General features: G+C 36.5%; 1 long non-coding RNA gene across 1 annotated transcript; it reads right to left on the minus strand.

Moving 5' to 3' along the window:
- Window positions 1-9,478: 9,478 nt before the first annotated feature.
- LOC124170293 lies at window positions 9,479-20,845 on the minus strand. Its single transcript, XR_006867420.1, has 3 exons — window positions 20,807-20,845; window positions 18,807-18,887; window positions 9,479-9,566 (listed from the first exon to the last, which is right to left on the minus strand). It is a non-coding gene; the product is annotated as an uncharacterized LOC124170293 (long non-coding RNA).
- Window positions 20,846-21,968: the final 1,123 nt, after the last annotated feature.

The raw sequence follows: 21,968 nt of genomic DNA on the forward strand, positions 1-21,968 counted from the left end.
GTTGCCAATGACCTCAGCTGTCGGTCGTATATTCCAAATGCTCCATATCGCGACGAGCCTCAATATTCATAGAATTTCGGGGTCTATAAAGACAGTTTCGATTCATTGCACAGATAACTGAGGTAAGATGAGTTTTTGTGAACTTTCTTCACTTAAGATAACACAAAGAAAAAGTCGATATACGAACAAAAATAACTGAATTGATGTTGAGCTGCACAATAAACAAGTAAAAAAACGGCAAAAGGAGTGACTTCTATAATTCCCATCGTTTATAGCGACAAGCATGGCGGGAGAATGTCGTACTTGTTGCAGAGGTTTCGGGTGATACGAAAGAGGGCTTGATGCATAAGAATACCTGCAACAAATTTTTTCCCTTCTCTCCGTGAAATGAGATTTCGAGACGAATAAGTAACGGTTTACATAGAAAACAAAATTAATTTTCACTATACAAATTTTATAACAACAGCAGTGGAGTTTATGCATTCCTTTGGGAAAGAAAAAATATCTTATCGCCATTTTGTGCCATTGACAATATATTCCCTCGGACAGGTTCGAATCACCACATTCGTAAAGCTTTAGCAGAAAATCCACTGCTTTACCACTATGTCATCTCCCTCACTGAGACACAAGAAGTTTTGCTACGTCTTTTCTTAATTCATGCACGGAAACACACCCGTCTTCTAGCGTCAAAACATTAAACATTATTTTAAAACGCAGTGGTATAGTGTGTGGTAACTATGGTAACACGTGTTTATGATACAATTATAAAGGGAATTAAAAAGCAAATGCACCGACGCCTATCGATCCACGCGCTGAAGATAATAAATTAAGTTATAGTTGGGACTAACAATAAGTTAGGACACTGTCCTTACCACAGTGAACTTGAATCTTATGGCTGTAAAAGACATCTCAATTGTAATTAGTGAAACACTCAATCCATGGGAGTTAGCTAAATGACGATTACTGTTCGCATTGAATTTTTTCATTGCTAAAAGTTACTTAAATAATTTATCAGTTACTGTTGAAAATCCTACCTTTTTCTGGATTCATCATTTTTAACTGTCCACGGACATGCCTGGTGGTCTTGGCTCTTTAAAATAATTGAACAAAAATTTTCCTTCCATCTTTAGAACATTCACCAAGCAAAGCATAAACTCAAATAACCCAATATAGCTAACTATCTCCTTCTCTACATAATTGGTTGTGTCAGGGCTGCCACCATTCCCTATGGATAATTCCCCCTTTTTCCTGCGTCTTCACGGACATTGCTTTTTTGAACAGGGCAAATGCTTTTTATTTTATAATAAACGAGTCGATTGGGCGCTTGAATTCATCAAGCGGGTAATTAGGGGGGAGGGAACATAGTTGTGTCACGTGTTTCCGAGTCATGTGCCCATAAGTGGTTTAAAAAACGAAAGAAACACTCAAAATATCGTTTAAATGATTGAAATAGGCGGGCAATACGCTCATTCACAGACAACAATACTTAAGACCTTCTTAGTAACCACGGTGTCAATGCTTCGGGAAACCGTTTTGATGTGAATGATATACGCAATAAAGAAAAATATATAGTGTATGATAGATGAACATGTGAAATGTAGCCGATTTATCGTATTTTAGCCCTTACCGTAGGATTGTATCACCTCTTGATTTACTCACCTATTTTTGATTTATTATGTTAGAATACAGCAAACTTAATGAAATTAAAAACATAATTTTTAGAAAATAAACGAACAGAGACTAATGAAATGATTATCCGAATAAACATGCCTCGAATAATGAAGTAATGTTCGAATTTCACTGACGATGTATGTCTCCCAATGCTATCATTTTTTATATCTAAGGAAGGTTTATAACAACAAAGCGAATTGATTACAATAAATATAAGAATGCGGTTAAGAAACTTGAATTGGAGAAAGAACCACAGAATGTTCAACTGTCCCCGTAGATGTTAAATTCTGTAAGTAATAGCAGGTCGATATATTTTACAAAAACGTAGATACGATATGTGTCGAAAGGGAGCTTTAAAAGCATATACTTTTAATTGGTGCTGCATGAATAATACCTTAATAAACATATTCATAAAATTTCTTCCGTCTAACATCATTAGTAATAAAGATACGCAAATTAGCATATTTGCTACCATAATCATAAAAAATTGTCAAGTATAATCACATGTGAAAATATAAATTCGCAATCCTTTTGATTTATCTTCCCGTTAGGTCATCTACCCTATATTTCATGGTCAAATACGCCCGCGGATGTTAAATCCTTCATGTTATAGCAATTCGATATATTTTAAGATAACGCTGAATCGATATATATCTAATGAGACTACTACATGCTAAATAATATTTCCATTGGGGTTTGTGAATAATACCAGGATGTACACATTCACCAAATTTCATTGGTCCAAAGGATATACGAATCAAGTTATGCCATTTTGCGTATTTTCTATAATAAACGATTCGATCATTCGATTATACTGCATCTGTAATGTAAAATAAGCAATGCTTTTGATTTTAATTCCGGTCCATGGCCATTTACCATATAATTCCTGGTCAACTTTGCCCATTGATGTAAATTCCGATGTGTTATAACAATTCCATATATTTTAAGAAAAAGCAGATTCGATATATATCGAATGAGAGACTACATAAAAAAATGTTCCCATTGGGCATTGTGAGGAATAACAATGTGTACCCATTCACCAAATTTCATTGGTCCAGCGCATATACTATTCAAGTTATGCCAATATACATATTTGCTTCAATAATCGATTCGATCTTTCGATTAAACTGCCATCTGCACTGTAAAAACCGCAATGCTGTATATTATAATTCCAGTTAATAGTCATCTACTCTATAATTCCTGGTCAACAATGCCTGTGGATGTGAAATCCTAAATGTTAAGGCAAATCGATATAATTTGGAAAATTAAGATTCGATATATATCGTATGTGAGACCATATACAAAACATATTTCTATTGGGTATTGTGAGAAATATCATGATATACCCATTCCCAAAATTTCTTTGGTCCAACTTATATAGCTATCAAGTTATGTCAATTTGCGTATTTGCTATAATTATTGTATCGATCTTTCGATTATACTGACATCTGTACTTTAAAATCCGCAATACTATTGGTTTAAATTCCAGTCTACGGGTATTTTCTATATGATTCCTGGTGAACTATGTCCTTGGGTGTAAAATCCTATGTGTTATAGCAATTCGATATCTTTTAAGAAAAAGTAGATTCGATATATATCGAACGTGAGACTACATACAAAACATATTTCCATTGGGCATTGTGAGGAATTGCAGGATTTACCCATTCACGAAATTTCATTGGTCCAGCGGATATAGTATTGAAGTTATGCCAATTTACGTATTTGCTATAATGATCGAATTTACGATCATACTGACATCTGTACTGTAAAATCCGCAATGCTATTGGTTTAAATTTCAGTCTATGGGTATCTACTATATAATACCTGGTCAACTATGCCTTTGAATGTAAAATCCTATTTGTTATAGCAGTTCGATATATTTGAAGAAAAAGCATATTCGATATATATCGCACGTTAGACTACATACAAAACATATTTCTGTTGGGCATTGTGAGGAATACCAAGATGTGCACATTTGCCAAATTTCATTGGTCCAACGGGTATACTTTTCAAGTTATACCAATATGTGTATTTGCTTTAATAACTGAATCGATTTTTCGATCATACTGACATCTGTACTGAAAAATCCGCAATGCTATTGGTTAAATATCCACTTAATGGGTACCTCCTATTTAATCCCTAGTTAACTATGTCCTTTGATGTTAAAACCTGCATGTTATAGCAATTCGATGTGTTTTAAGAAAAAGTAGATTCGGTGTATATCGAACGTGAGACTGAATACAAAACATACCACCATAGAGTATCGTGAGGAATACCAAGATGTACCTGTTTACCAAGTTTCATTGGTCCAACGTACCCACTTATCAAGTTATGCCAATTTGCGTATTTGCTATACTAATCGAATCGTACATTAGACACTGCTGACATCTGTACTGTAAAATCCGCAATCCTATTGATATCCCTTCTATGGTCACTCCCTTATCCCTGCCTTCTCTAATATCCCCGCTTTCAAAATTTAGCCTATGTTCTTATATTGGTGACGTAGATAGACGGGATGCGTGTATTTCTTACGGGAGCCTAATACAGAAAGATATAAATTCAAATCGATGTATCTTCATTAGGAAACATAATTCATCTAAATAATTTATGTGTGTGCATAATTCATTCTTTTCCTTACATATTGTTAAAATTTTTATTTCCGTAACCATGTAAATAAGCCCAAAAAATGGCTCAATCGAATAAAACCTTGTATCGATCATAACTTCGAGTCTAATCAATCGATCCGCTTGATATAACTTTTGTCGGATGAAACACATTATCAGTTGTATTGTGTACGACTTTCATGTTCAAAACTTGATTAACAAAAAAGTTATTAGCGATTGAAGCGTATCCAAGGAGATTGGTATCGATATAACTCGCACATGAATCAATCGAGCGGAATGGTCATCATTGCAAAAGATGACTATTTTAATGATGCTATTACCCTGAAAATTTCATTCATCTAGCTGAAATGGTTGCTAAGATATTCAAGGTTGTATGCTCCACAAAAAATGGCGACAATGATTTTTCGCGTGCAGGACATTTTTCGGAATTTAATTATTAATTAACCAAGAGGGTTACGGGGAAAGTAGGCTGAAACGTGAGGGTACGGAGTACCCTCTACGGTTTTTCTAGAAGATTCCAAATTTTCATAAGGCACATGTCTCAACGCCGAAATCCGAGTTTGAAAATTCGCCCTTCACGACAATGTAAAATCGAAATCGTTTATTCCTCGGAAATGTTTCGACATATGAAAAGTTCAAGATAGCCAAAAAATCCTCCACCAAATAAGTCAAGGAATTTGTCGTACGATTATTGCAAGTTGGTCAAAAAAATTCCTAAACTTTTTCCATAAGAAAAGCATAGAAAACGTTCAAAAAATAATAAAAAATACTAAATATCAATTGGTCGCCATGAAAACCATACCAAAAAATCAACCAAAAAATATAGTTTTTGTCCATTGAATGTCATGTTCCTCAGGCGTTTAAAAGTACAAAATAAAAGCGAAAAAGTTTTAGTCCCATAAGGCTCCCATGTTAATTCAAGTCGATATATCTCGAAAACCAATCGACTTTTTCAAGTTTTCAGATTTTTTCTCCCGATGAATTTTTTTTTACTTTTGCGTTCAATAAGCCAAATACCCACACCTATCACAGTTTGGGCTGCGAATATTGATGAGTCAGTCAGTGGCATATCGATTTGCCATTATATATTAGCTTAACGAGTCGATAGTCGCTTGATTTCATCAAGCGGGTTCGAGAGGGGGGTGGGAACATGTTTGTGTCACGCGTGTTCGAGTATTGGGTCCATAAGTTGCTTAAAAGGGAAAGAAAACACTTACAATATCCTTTTAATAGATGAAATAGACGGATGATACGCTCTTTCGCTCTCAACAATACTTAACGTCGTCTTAGTTACCCCGATGATTTAAGCGTGAAGACCGTTTTGAATAGAATATTTACGTAATGGAGAGAAATATAAAATTAACGACGGATGCACTTGTGAAATATCGCCGATTTTTCGTATTTTGACCCTTGTCCTAGAATTGTAGCTTTTCTCTTTCTGACTATGAAGATTTGAACACAACATACTTAAAAGAATATAACAGCTTTTTTTACTATCTGACTGAGACCAAGTCAAGGCACCAATACCCAGCCGATCAAGTTAATCTCGAAGACAGAAATCCAAAAAGTGCGGATCTATTAAATGTTATGACCTTTCAACCGAGAGAAGCTCAAACGCTCTGTCCTCAAAATTCCAGCATTCGCATATTCCTTGAGGTTTATTTATAAAAATTCGACAATTCATACACATCATAACTGTTCATCTATTCATAAATATATGAGCGCGGAATAATGTGAAAGATAGCTATCGCCTGGCCAGTAAATTATGTTCACAAACAGCCATAAAATTAGCTATTCTAAAACCTGCTCTTATTTGAGAGGTGGGAGATGGCAATATGAACGCGAAATATCGGCACTCAAAAGTATCACCATACACGAAAGTATTTTTTATTAACAATACACATGAAAATAGATGATCTAAAAGATATTTTTATTATCACTGTATAGATGGTGCCACCAACGCAAACCAGCGTAACACGGCTTTCATAACAGGTCGCGGAAGATTTTTTCATAATCATTACATATTCACAGCAAATTATCTTCGCCGAATTAACTCAATTTTTGGTTATGGCATTCATTTGTCGTGACGCCTTAAGCGAGCTTTATTAGATATCGATTCCCGACTACTTGAATCCCATATAATGTTAAACATTCTTAAAAGATGAATTACGTGAGGGTGTAGTCTCCGTAACCCCAAATTTCAGCGTTGGTAAAGAAGTATGCGAAAGGCATAACATATAGACCCTACGTATGCTAGAAAACGTAAGTAAATACTTTAATAGGATACTATCCGTAATTTCGTGTGGTTAAATAACCACGGAAAAAAGCAACACTGGTATATAATGGTCAGTATTACCGGTTACTATGATAGAAATTATTCCGCACATTAGGCAATCAATACCGCGGCTGAAGTGATTTGATGAAAGAATGGGTAAGGATGCTCCTTGAATATTGAATTTTTCGTATTTCAATGATGCATAATGTAGTATGTAATTTTGGAAAGGAGATATATTATCAAAGGGAAATTAAAACTGTTAAAAACAATCAAATATAAAAAATACATAAATACAGTTAAGCATTTTTAAATGGTGTAATGCATGCATACGTCATTGAAAGTAAAAAAATAAGTCAATGTTTAAACCAAAATAATGAATTGGTTACGCTTACGTGTAGTAGAGTTGGTTTACCAGACATCAACAATCACTTCCAGCCTTAGCAACCACTTCGAAATACTGAATGAAATCGTACGTAAAAGCGATATGAGTGTATCGCCATTTACTTTACATTGAAAATAAATGTCGATATAAAATAAAAACTATGGTTGCCATGGAGCCCTAATTATAAAGAAACTTTTATATTGCCAGTCAGGTACTACCGTGAAAATTACGGACAGGTACGGTCAATAGCAAAGGAGAAAATGAGACCTATCGATATAAATTCATATCGAATTATTTTCATAAGGAATAGTTACCCATCAAAATTATTTACAATTCTGCATAGAACTTTTCTTTCTTACCAAATTATTAAAATTTATATCCCCGTAACTATGTAAATAACTCAGAAAAAGGGATATATCGAATGCACACTTCCATCGATGATAACATCGGTTCTAATCATTGAATCGGCTTGATTTAACTTTTATCGGATAAAACACATTAGAAGTTGTATTGTGTATGATTTTCATATTCAAAACTTGATTAACAAAAAAGTTATTAGCGATTAAAGCGTAACTAAAGAGATTAGTATCAATATAACTCGCGCATGAATCGATCGAGCGGAATGGCCATCATTTCAAAAGTTGACTATTTTAATGATGCTATTACCCTGAAAATTTCATTCATCTAGCTGAAATGGTTGCTAAGATATTCAAGGTTGTATGCTCCACAAAAAAATGGCGACAATGATTTTTCGCGTGCAGGACATTTTTCGGAATTTAATTATTAATTAACCAAGAGGGTTACGGGGAAAGTAGGCTGAAACGTGAGGGTACGGAGTACCCTCTACGGTTTTTCTAGGAGATTCCAAATTTTCATAAGGCACATGTCTCAACGCCGAAATCCGAGTTTGAAAATTCGCCCTTCACGACAATGTAAAATCGAAATCGTTTATTCCTCGGAATTGTTTCGACATATGAAAATTTCAAGATAGCCAAAAAATCAACCAAAAAATCCTCCACCAAATAAGTCAAGGAATTTGTCGTACGATTATTGCAAGTTGGTCAAAAAAAATCCTAAACTTTTTCCATAAGAAAAGCATAGAAAACGTTCAAAAAATAATAAAAAATACAAAATATCAATTGGTCGCCATGACAACCTTACCAAAAAATCGAACAAAAAATCTAGTTTATGTCCATTGAATACCATGTTCCTCAAGATTTTCAAAGTACAAAATAAAAGCGAAAATGTTTTAGTCCCATAAGGCTCCCATGTTAATTCAAGTCGATATATCTCGAAAACTAATCGACTTTTTCAAGTTTTCAGATTTTTTCTCCCGATGAATTTTTTTTCACTTTTGCGTCCAATAAGCCAAATATCCACACCTACCACAGTTTGGGCTGTGAATTTTGATGAGTCAGTCAGTGGTTAACCAATTTGCCATCTTATATTAGCTTAATATTATGAAATGAAAGCAGCCCATAAATACTATTTTGGAATTTCATATTATTTTAATTTTTTTAACCATAGATTTTATAATAAATTATTTAGTTTAGGTTTTCAATACAATAAAAACCTCTTCGAATATCTGTGGGACTGTCCACTGACATGATGAATCATAAATAGTCTGTGGGCATTAATATTGGGAAATATAATTTTCTCTTTACTAATTTGTCACTAAAACGAGTAAAAGGGTACATAAAATAATGTACCAGTTATATTTTAATTTGACAATTTCGTTCTTTTTAACGGCAGTCCATGGACATAATTTTGTACGACTATGGGAGAATGACCCAGTTACTTGGAATCGCAATGGAAAAGGAAGGACCACCTTTCAAAGCCACGGACAACAAAAATGCATTCAATTTCTATATTCTCTTTTTATGATGATTTATATAAAAATATAACATCATTACGCAAGAATGATTTATTTGAATGAATGTTTCCATCTCCACTAGATCGTAGAAGGGCATATGTATGAATATGTCAACTTTTTCTCTCAAATTCAAATTTAGGTTGGAAATGTTTTATCTTGATAAATAAACCGCTTAATGATCGAATTTTGCGAAATCAGTGTTTGAAATATTATTCAGAGCCTTATTAAAAGTTTTCAAACTATACGCAGTTTCACAGAGTTTTCAAGATGTTTGAAATTATTCCGCGTATGAAGTTGACCTGAATTAGTTCCGTCACATGTTAATTTTAGCATTATTAGAAGGTGTTTCTTTAAATAATTTTGTTTCTTTAAATGGATATCACCTTTAAAAATGTTTTTGATCATGTACAGTCAGAAGTTTTGCAAATTTTTCAGTGTTCTACAATTTTATCGAAATATTCTATTGCATAGTCTACTCCAAAGGTAATCCCATCACAAATGGAATTGCCCAGAAATCAACATGTCATAAAATTACTTTCACAAGGAATTGAAGCCTCCATGGGAGTTAGCTAAATGACGATTACTGTTCGCATTAAATTTTTTCATTGCTAAAAGTTACTTAAATAATTTATCAATTACTGTTGAAAATCCTACCTTTTGCTTGATTCATCAAGATGATTGAATCTCCATGTGTGATTGGACACCTTCCTTTGCAGGTGCAAAATATATTCATGGTCACTCCTGTAAAATGTAAAGAAATCAAATCAATGCTGTAAGCACTTTGCTAGCTGCATCTTTTATGTTTTGTCACTTAACTGTAGTATTTATATAGTGGTAGAGCTGAAAATTAAGGAATCAGATAGAGCGCAATATGTAAGAAATGAATGCGTATGTGTTTAAAGAAACACTACGATACCCCCACTGCACAAGCGCTAAACAATCGCTCACAGAATCAAATCCGCTCATCTAGGTGGTCAACAAGGCGAATCTGCTCAGCTGGCTGTGGCCGACGTATCAACGCTTACCTACGACTCTCCAAGCTGCGGGGTTGAGCGTTTGTGCTTCGTCTATTGCCAGCAGACCGTGTAAGCAAATTTATTTATTCCTTGTACTTCTTGGATACGTGGATGCACTGCAGAGTCACTGATATTTATTACATACATATTTCTTTTTGGATCCGGATTTGGATCGGATCCTTGAATTTCGGAGCCGGATCTTTTGGATCGGATATTTTCGGATCCAAATGCATTTTCAAATTCCTGCTATTAAACGAAGTAATTATTCAGGTTTATTCTGGGTACATACAATCAAAGGAATGCTTTTTAGATTTTCACACACATTTTAATATTTTAAAGAAATTAAAATCTTTTATATAGGTTTTAAAATTGTTTTTTAAAGACACCTTTACATGCTCAGGACGTTACGCTAGGGTTAGGAAATGGAAATAGGAAAAATCTTCGAATAAACCACTGACCAGTGGCGTAGCAAGAGGGGAAGCCCGAGGGGTCCGGACCCTCAGAAACATAAAAACTAAGGATGGACGGATCCAGGATTTTTTTTGGGTCGGATTCGGATTCGTTCACTCGTAAATACATTCGTCATATGGCTACATGGAAAAGAGACGCTAAAAGAATTTGCCGGTCATCTCAGCAGCATCCACCTATGCATCCAATTCACCATGGAGATGGAGATGAATGAATAACTGCCTTTATTAGACGTACTGGTGCGGAGAGGCATGAACGGATCCCTGAGACACGTTGTCTGCAGAAAAGCAACACACACGGACCGTAACCTCCACGCGCACTCCCACCATCATCCGCAACAGAAAGCATCGGTCATGGAAACACTCCTTCATACGGTCAGAGTGGTTTCTGACAATTGCGCTCGGGAGAAAGAAGAGGGTTGCGTGAAAGAAACCTTCTGACACAATGGATATTCGGAAGCCTTCAATCATCGCCGTGCAAGAATTCCGAACTGCGCCGAGAGAAGGGATAACAACAAGCCAGTGGCCTATGCCACCATCCCATACGTCGTGGGAACGTCGGAGAGAATTTTTCGCGTGCTGAGGAAAGCAGGCATCGTGACCGGCACAGAGCATTAAAGAAGATGAGCGACTTGTTTCCTTCTGCTAAGCACCGACTCCATCCCCTCAACGTGGAAGGCGTTTATAGAATCCCTTGCTCATGCGGGATATCTTATGTTGGGCAGACAGGGTGCTCCGTGACTTCCCGTATTAAAGAACTCAAATAGGCGATATTACATCAAGACACGGAGAAGTCGGCTGTAGCAGAGCATCCTTAGATCATTCATTTAGACAGTAACAGTTCGGATCATTCATTCGGAAGATGAAATTCATTCGGACATAGCGCCAGATATTGTACCAGGACACAGAGATGCTATATTTGTGCGGGGCCACAAGAGGAAAGATTTTCACCGACTATATTCAAAGAAATGCTACAACTGCGGAGAGGTCAGTGATTTTCGAACACGAAACTGTTTATTTTACAAGAAATAAATAGAAATAAAGAAAAGAAGCAATTAAGAAAAGAAATAAATAAGAAAGACGCGTCAAAAAATTTCGTCCCGGCTGCGCCACCGGCCGTCAATATCTGAAAAGAAAGAGCTACACTGAAATCAACGAAGCGTAACAGAGACGCACATCCAGAATTTGAAATCTCCCTAGACACTAATCCCTCATCGCAAGGGGCTTATGATAACGACACAAAGACAAGGTAGACAGCAGACGGCAGCCAAGTGACGAGGCAGTCAATAGCTGAACAAAATCCTAAGTGGAGTGGAAGCCCATCTGATGACGTCAATGGAATCAACACACAAACGAAGGTTGCTACTGACGAAAACGTAGCACCAAGCGCACCACGGATGACAAAAATACATGTTCTATCATGCCAAACTAGTCCAAAACGTTGAAGACATTTGGTGCCATGATACAGCGGCAAATGCAGATGTTACAAAAAATGAATACCATCTTATACTTGTATTCGAGACTCACAGCCAACCTGATAAAGAGTGCGCGGTAAGTGGTAATGACGTGTTTCGGCTAGATATAATCAAAACAAGAGGAGGCAAGGGCGTTGTTGGTGCTGCGATCCTAATTAAAGACGAACTAGAGTACGAGAAAATTGAAAACACACAATTACAACACACAACAGCAGTTGGTACTAAAATAGATACGGAAACTGAAGAAGTAGTCATTTACTCATGCTAATTACCTCCAACGAGAAAATTCAAGACAACTGACTTTAATTTTTAATAGACGACGACCAGCCAGTTATCTGCGGAGGAGAATTTAACTGCAAACATACGATGTGGCACTTCCCCAAAGACAGTAACAATGGGAAGCTGTTATATAAATGGACACAGGAAAATAAACTATGAATAATGGGGAACATGCACAAATTTTTTAAAAGTACTTGAATATAAAGCTCCCTGCCTCAAATGTACTCACCGAAGATTAATTTCGCGGATGAATAATGCTTTTTAGCTGAGTTATGAGTCTTTAAAAATAAACCTTCATCAGATGCTTGAAAACACGACGTCATCGGAGCGTGACGTCAAGGCACGGTATCTACTGATGACAGACTGCGGAAGTGGATAGAAAATCGATCTACGACGGCTCAAATGCAAATTAGGTGAAAATAATTGCTGTTTTAATGTCAAAATGCTGACTGTAAATATATTAGGTTGCCAAGGCCTTGTTGAAACAAATAAAGTGGATTGTTTGGGGAAGATTTGGAAAGATTAAATGAAAATAATTTGGTTGCAGATTGTGATCTACGTTGGACTCCTATATCATTTGGTTAGTGGAATAAGTGTATTGCAGCAAGGATATTCAATAGACAAACGTGTGAAAACCATATATATCGTGTTTAGTACCGTGCGATGACGTCAGAAGGCGTTTCAGGTCACGTGACTTCAAGCGATAATTGAGCATTTTTAACTAGAAATTATTGGCGTTTGTGGAGCACTAGGAGAATTTTGGCTTATATATTTGGACTCGTGAGAAAATTTTCTATTCAATGAGACTAACTAGCATGATGAACAAATTTCATGAAGGTTACCCATTGCACCTGACGTACCGATGAGGGTGCATGGCAAAAGCATCATTGACTTTGCTGTAACAAGAGGGCTAAGAATCCCAGCTAAATCAATAACATTGAATTTGATGTGGTGATGACTAATCCGGGTTAATTCATGTTGACACAACTCCCATACTTGCTACAAATACTGTGTTACGGGCTGGCAGACTGGGAGATCTTCCGTAATGCCGTGTCGCATGGAAATGAAAGACACGAAAATGAAGAAGACTTTGACATAATGGCAAAACGTTGGAGGAGGCAATTAAAGAAGCAATGGGCATTGCCATCCCCAAAATGTGCAAAAAACGACACATGAAGTGAAGTTAAACGATCATACTAAATACCTTATATAGGAAAGTAACAGCGTAAAAAGACTATACAAAGATATCGGCACGTCATACCTAAAAAAAAGACTTCGAGCACTAAACAGTGAAATTAAAAGACAAATAGGGACACTCGGGAGGGAAAGGTGGGAAGACATACTAATCTCACTGAATAGAAAAAGACGGCTAAATTTTGAAAAAAAATAAATCACTAAGGCGAACTCCACAGAGTGATCCAATTATTAAATCCAATGAGAGGGAAATATATTACATGAAATAAAAATCTGACACAATGGATAACATCTAAAGAAAAACCTTTTACAACAATAAACTGGCACTACACACTCCGATCGTGAGCGTAAAGCCTGAAAAATGGAACATAAACCCAAATACCGTTCCGGCCATCACTCTAGATAAAGCAAGTAGAGTCATTTAATGCCTACCAAATAGAAAGGCCACCGGAGACGGCAGTATCCCTAACGAAGAATACAATCCATTCGGCTTTTACTTTGTAAAAGTGCATGTTGAAATGAAAATACTCAACCCTGGTAACTTTTCACTGGAAAATTATTAATTGGTACGACGCGTTTCGACGCTGAGGTATCATTCTCAAGTACACTGTTTATTATATCGACAATCCAATAAATACCCAAATTCTGGCAGGGGGGAGGGATAAGGGTTATTAAGGGTGGAGTGGGAGGGCTGGTGAGGGAATGGTTGGGATGCATGACTAACAAGGGGAATACACGACCTTCGCGTCGCCGATCGAGCTCAAATTTTGCAATTCGGTAGTTTATGGGTACAAATGTAATATGCCGAATTGAGACGACGCACTTCTCGTAAAATTCCGAGAAAAAAGCAATTAAAATTCGTAAAAAATGAAGGTACGCTTTATAAGCTGTTTTGAGAATTTCTGATCCATACGCATATTTCATTAACAACATCAATTAAAAAATAGGCCTTTATTAAAATAGATGTATCTGAACTAAGCGTTAAATGTTTTTCAATTTTATAAACTGGCATAAATTGAAAATCAGAAAAGTATTATAAGGTTCACTTATTGAAAAGTTATTTAGGAAACTGGAAAGGTTACGGAAATTTGAATGGGTGGAAAGGAACTTAATGGAATTCGACTCTATTTTTGAGTTAATAGATGGGAAAGAATTTTATCTAGAATTCGTTTCCGTGGTAATCGAATTATTATTATTATTTCCTTGCTACAAGTTGATACATATCATGCACTGATATATTTTTCCTTGTTAATTTCTCGTTAAGGCATAATCAATCAATTGATTCTCGAATTTATTTCTTCTAATTCTAGTGAATATTTCTTTTGTTCAAATCCGATCTTTGATGCTAGCTTTCTTTATCAATTCCTGCATAATTTTCCTAATCTCTGGCACACTCATGCTGCACCTTGCAGTCATTTACCTATCTACTCCGTTTTTGTGTCCGAATCGTTTTCAGCAAAATATTTAGTGTCCAAAATTAAACTAATTTATTTTTCTTTTGCTACGTAGACTGCTTCAGAAGTCCATGTTTGATGCACATTTCAGTGATGCAACAATCATGAGAGTAAATCCTTCGTAAGAAAGTAAAAAGAAAATATCTGCTCTATATGAGGTAAATTTTTTGTAAGCATCACGTGGTTTACTGGAAATATATTTTTTGCGAAGACTGGGAAAATTCGACCACACTATAATATACGGGATGGTAAAAAAACATACTATCGTTCCTCTTAGATTAGTAGAGAATACTGGAAATTCGGCCATGAAATGAAGTTGTCGCAATAAATGGTAATTCATGTAATAGGAAGAGTCGTCATTGATAGGTAAAGGTAATTAGAAATCATTTTTATATATTAAAAAGTTAGTTTGTAAATTAACATAAATGTCATACAACCGCATTTCTGACGAGAAATTACCTCAAATAATTGATTTTGAGATTTATTCTATTCCTTAACTTGTTTTGAGTGCTTAAAGTAATATAAAGTTCGAAGTAGGGATTAAATAAATAGCGGAAAATGCGAACAGTCCAATATTTACATTACTTAGAAATGACATAAGTTCCATAATAATGATGAAATAATTTTAAATGTTTAATGCTCATTTTGTGGGAAACTTTAAGGGTAAGTCTAACCTCTGTTAACTTAATCATTTTCTCAATGTTTCTGAAGAAATACATACGCAGACGCCCAAAATTACCCGATTGAGAACTACTGAGTATGGGCGCCTTGTTATTCTGCCTTCGCTCAGCTCTGCAGAACTTCCGAGGAATTTTCCCATGAAATGAGGGAGGAGTAGTTGGCCGTGACGCATCGCACATACAGCTAATGTTAGGGGCCTTGAAGCTAGGTTGGACGACGCGGAAATAGTAGTCAAAATTCACTCCACAGTCAACTGCCCAAGTGGCTATGCAACATGGTGGTTGAATTTCAACAAGTAAATAAGGGCGTAAGAATTCAATAGCCATGCAACGACCTATGGACCTAGTGATAGGTATTGCGAAGTTTTAAGATCAGAAAAATGTTTAAAGTGCGTGTGTGTAGCATCAAGTCATCCGTCACTGAGACTTGATCCGTGGAACCTCTGATTCGAATCACGATACTTAACCACTACACCACCGAAACGATTGATTTATAAGGCAGTCTCAATGTCCAATATGTCGGTTGTGTCCACTATGCCCCGACGAGAGTAGATTCCGTTGTAGGTAAGTCGAGGGCGAAGCATACCTCTGAGAATATGGCGAAAAATCCGTAGCTGGATCTTTTGCGCGTTCTCATGATGCGACGGGTATGATTATTTCCCCGGTATAAGTGATATATTGCTTTCAAAACCCCCGGTTGTATGAGACCATTACGAGGGAAAAATTTGGAAGACAAGTAGTTCCTGAACTGGCCGCTCTCAGACGCCAACGAGCTTTACGTTAATTTTTTTCCGCCACTGTACAAATTATTGGAAAATTTCCAAACAAAACTGTTTCGTACTTTATTGTTGTGGATTTATATTTCCTATAGGCGTAGACTCCCGGCTGAGCTTTTAAGCTACCGAGTGCGTCCACCGGGTTGCAGATGGTGGGTCAACCTCTACATATAGAGGTTAGCTGCGATATAAGCGAGTTAACTTGTCTAATCAGTCCAGTCGAGTACAAAAAGCGGCGGCATTCCGAGAGGTATGGGCCTATCCCTGGGGGTAAGATAGACCATCTAAATGATACATTAAAGCTGTGAAGATGCCATGACTTGGCAATAAGAGGCCGCCCACAATTATGCATCACATAGACCGGGGGGGGGGATAGGGCAGCAGCACTTCTTCATATGAGTGAAGGTGGAGACCACGGCGGTCAGTACAGCGACAGTCATTTCACTAAGGGGCGTGGTGAAATTTACTTTAACGGCTGTAGTACTGCGATGTGGAAGGTAGGAGGATAACACCACATTACTATCCCAAGGAGTTCCAGCTACTCCAACTTTAAAGTAACTGACATAATGGAATTCTATCAGGTAAAATATTCTGTGAGTAAATTAGTCCCCCATTCGGATCTCCGGGCGGGGACTACCAGAGAGGGTACATCAGCTAAGTGAGATAAAGTTATTGGGACAAGTACATGGGACGTAAGGTCACTAAACACCTGCGGTAAGCTAGAAATACTTACCGGTGGAGACAAAATGATCGAATATGGACACGTTAGAAATCAGCGAAATGAAGTGGCCTGAGGAGGGAGACTTATGGAGTTGAAGCTATAGGATTATACACACAGGATCTCTAAACAGTAATGCTCGGGTTCAGATAATACTCAGGAAGGGCGCCTGAATGCGTGTAAAAGGCTTCTTACAGTACAATGAAACGATAGTAATGTTAAAGTTAGAGAATAAGCCGGAAGATACCGTAGTGGTACAGTTTTACATGCCTACGACCGACTACGAGGATGATCAGTTTGAAGTCGTCTGCGACGTTATCAGGGACGTAATCAAACAGGTAAGGGGTGAAGAAAACCTTATTGTTTTAGGTGATTAGAATACTGTCGTCGGCGATGATCAGGAGGGAAGAATAACAAAAAAATATGCATTAGGAAATAAAAAAAATGAAAGAGGGGAAAATCTTATAGAAATCTGCGCAGAACACTAATTAGTGATTGCAAACCCGCTACCTTAGAATCGCCTGGGAAGAAGACAGGTTTGGAAAATGCCTGGAGAAAAAAGGAGTTTTCAACAAGACTATATTTTAGTGAAGCAGAGGTTTAGGAACCAGAAAAAGGACTGTAAAAGCTACCCGGGGTCAGATATCGACAACAATCATAATCTAATGACGATGTTGTGCCACGTGAAATTCAAGAAACTAAGAAGTCAGCGAAGAACGCATGGCAATAAGAGAAAAAAAAGTGCCAAAAATCAAAAGGCCTTTCAATTACAAGTGGAGAGCAAGGTAGGATTACATCAGACTGAGAAACCAATGCAGAATAGCTGGACGATGTCTAAAGTGGGATTCATGAGGCCACTACAGAAGTTTAAGGGAGAAGAAAATGTGTTAATAAAAATCCATGAATCACGGATGAAGACCTCATTGAAGAACGGAGAAAGTATAATAATGCAAATACTGAGAAAGGACAGGCTTGAAGCAAGAGAATAAAAAACGTAATTCGCCGCAAAGCAAGGAAAGCCAGAGAAGCGCGGATGATAAACATATGCGAGGTCGTGCAAAATAACCTCCTACAAGGAAAGTGGAAGCGGCCTACAAAAAAGTGAGAAACCATTTCAAGGAATGAAGCATAATATGTAGCACCATAAGGGACATGTGCGGAAGTTTTCAAATAGAAAGCGAACGAATACCTGGAGGAATTATACAACGGACGCCATTGTTGCTCAAAAATTATCGACGAAGAAAGTGATGTAAAAATGGATAACATGGGAGCGGGGATCTTAAGATCGGAATTTGACGCAGGAATAAGAGATCAGCGAAGGAATAGATAACATTCCAGCAGAGCTAATCAAAAATGCAGGAGAAAGGGTATAAAAATCAACTCTGTGCAATATGTACTCAACAGGAGATTTCCCTAATGACTTCGAGAAAAACATCATCATTTCTATACCCAAGAAGAAGAGCAGAAAAGTGCAAATATTTTAGGCCCGAATAGAGTTTGAGAATAAGCCCGACGACACACTCCTCGAATATTCTAGCAAGAATCATTTACAAGAGAATAGAACGAAGAGCTGAAAAATTCCTGGATGTTGACCAATTCGGATTTTAGATAGATCAGGGCACAAGGGAAGGGATTTTGACTCTTAGGCTGCTCAGAGGGAAAAGAATGGAGAAGAACAACCTGACTTTCATTTGTAGATATAGAGATGGAATTGATAACGTTGAATAGCATTCAATGCTTAGAATTCTGAAAGAAATCTGAGTGCTCTGCAATGATCGAAGAATTATTCGCAGTTTGTATGAACACCAATCCTTCAGCATCATAGATAAAAACTAAGTCCGGTAACACCCAAGATGAGGAAATTTATTTAATTGAAATGTGGAGGCAATTAATTACATTTGTTTTGCACATAATGTTCTTACCTCGTTGTCCTCACGAAAACCAACAACTTCTGAACGATTTCGCGAACGTGAGCCACGGGTTTTAGGTCTTCCTCTAATCCCCTATGGAAATTAGAAAATTATGTTACTATGATTATCATAACATAGAAGAAAGGCAACAAATGAAAGAAAGAGATTAATCATGATCCGTTTACGATTATCAGCCCACATGCTCACTAGTCCAAAAGACAAACCTCATGACTTGTCAACAATTCATTCATCATGTAAAATTTTTTAAGTTAATAGTCAATATATACAACATTCTTATTACATATGTAAATTCTTTATAGAAAGTATTTTTCCGATGGATCTATAGAAAACAATAACCAATAAACTCAATTTCAGAGACCAAAAAGTCATAATATGGTCTTATTTGAAAAGACTCATCACCCAAAAGGTCGTTACATTGAGGACAGGAAAAATAAAAGCTTAATTTTAATTAAAACAGAAACTTGCAAACTCCAAGTTTTTCATGAAAAATTATAGCCATATTCCCACTTCAAAGACGCAGGCCCAAAGCTAATCAACCGCAGCAAATGCCATTCACTGAGTTCATTGTTAGTCACTGCACTTATCCCTTCCTGGGAATAAGAATTACTATTGTGATGCAAGTGATCCACTTCATTGTCAGTACCCAGATAGCACCAAGTCAAAGAATTATCCGTTTCTTATGGTTTTCTTACGGAAAAAATTAATAAGCAGTTTATCGTAAGCTAAGTGACTTGTATAAGGTAAGGGTAAGATTCAAGTGAAGAATAGGTAAGAAATGCCGTCAAATATCCTCAGGCAATGTAAGGCTCTTCTGTTGGAGCGCCAAAGGTGGCTGAACAGCGTACTAAAAATGCTACGCGGCTCATCCCGACATGAATTTAAAGCCTACCGGTGAAATTTGGCGAGTCTTTATGAGAGTTTAACAACGAATGACACATTTTCCTGTAAATAGAAAAAGTATACAACTGCAAGCGACCGGCTGGTGAAGACACAAAGCATAATACAAGTACCTAATCCTTCCGGCGGAAAGAAAAAAAAACATTCAAGAGATCCGAACTTATAACCTGAGTAACCGCAGCTCTGTACACTAACTAATTCACTAGGGCTACTGATGAGTGCCAAGGTCGTGGTTACCAGTTTAAAATCCAATTAGGTAGAAAAACTGCTGGTATGTGCATGAAAAACTGAAATTATTTAAGGTCCACACAGTGTAACATTTATGAATTTTAATTTATGACCTGATAACGAGATGAATACAATATATATATTAGAAATTCCCTCCGGCATATTTATATTATTATACGTTGCTATTCTTATGAAATTATGTATTTTTCTTGCCACCGTCATTTTGCCATCAGTTCATAAATGTGAATAATTTTCAAATTATAGCCGTATGATGTCATTTCTACTCATAATTAAGAAGCTCCAAGAATGCAAAACATATTCTTATACATAAAACCCTTAACTAATGCTCTAAATCGATGGAATGGAAACAACATCTACGGAAGTGCTGAAAGTTTGGCATACATTTTGTCATTACTCTGGTTTTGTGTCGGCCTGGTCGTGAGAAACCCATAAAAAGCTTACTTGATAAGCACCTTCCTTATTTAATCCTTTCACCTTATCTCAACGACTTATAATGTGCTAGCTGGGTTGTTATACTTTCAAAGCAAACGTTGATGGCTTCAATTTAATACCTCACAATGTGTGGAACGTCTCAGCAGTTTCATAAAATCGAGAAGATTAATGAAAAAAATTGTAATTCATGATGAACAAAGCTTTAAAATGCTTCAAGAACAAAATTTTTTTTCATGAAAAGTATAAAGTCCAAATGTTTAAATTCAAAATAATGGAACGCTCTACTTCCTGATAGGTATTCAGACTTCTGGTTTAGCATCGCATGATTCATGCTCAAACAAAGCCACATGAGTTCATTTAGTGTTCATGACACATATTGCTGTACAATGTATCGAGGAGAAGTGCACACTCACCAATTGGTCATTATTGCTCTCTGGATTTGGGAGAGAACCGCAAACAATATGGTACGCGCAAACATTCTGAAAACATAAAAGGAACACCAAACAAAATTAGTGTGAGATAACGATGTTCCAAGAGATATTTGCATGGCAGGTTTTCGCCAAAGCGCTGTGATGTCTATGGCCATAACTTCACATTGCACGAGAGTAACATTCTGTATACTTTAAACAAATATCACTAGAAGCTGAAGAGAATGGTATTAATAGAAGAATAAAGAATAAAATTTTAAAATAATTAGAGGGTTACCTTTTAATGTTTCGATTTTTCAAGAAATATATTTTTATTAAGGTTGGATGGTTAATAATAGTATGTACCGAGATGTAATGAAATTTATAGCAATTATTGTTCATATAATTTTGATTAAAATCACAAACTCGTTCTCTACTTTATGGTATTCCATTATACGATTCCTTGAAATATCAACTTATACTTACACCACTACTTTGTTTAGTTAACGCGACCCGGGTTTCAATAAGTAATCATCATCTTCAGACGCAAATTATGATGTTCTTTTCTTATAAGTGTTAACTAGCTAACGGAGGAAGAGGATGATTTTAAAAACGGACGTCAGAATTAGGGAAAAAGATGGGTAGATATATTCGTGTGTGGGATGGCTGTCCTCACTTTCAAATTTTTAAAACTTTCCAAACGCTCTCTAGATTCTTATTCACGACAGTCTTTGCCAAATTATTAATCATCACTTAAAAATCGCTTCAATGGAAGGTGCATAGTAAGTGTAAACCAAAATCAATTTTATCATCTCGGCTATTTTGTAAGCCATTAAATGTTCTTTCTTCCTGACACCGAAGCTTCTTCCTGTCTGCCCCACGTAGACACCATTGCAATCGGTGCATTTCAATGAATAAACTCAACATCTGTCTCATTGGTCTATCGAATCCTTAGATTTTACAAGCAGTCTTCTCAGAGTGGCACCCTGAAATTTTTAAACGACTTAAGTTATCAAAATTGTTACTTTATCTACGTTAACACATTCCTAAACAGATTCATTCGCTGGTGATAAATAACCAGGGGAGGCGAGAGTAATTGTATCATCGCGCATTTTCAGTTGTAATTGCTACACATAGTGTTTACGATTCTCTCATAATAATCAGATAC

Source organism: Ischnura elegans, chromosome 13 (assembly GCF_921293095.1).
Source record: "Ischnura elegans chromosome 13, ioIscEleg1.1, whole genome shotgun sequence".
Taxonomy (NCBI): Eukaryota; Metazoa; Arthropoda; class Insecta; order Odonata; family Coenagrionidae; genus Ischnura; species Ischnura elegans.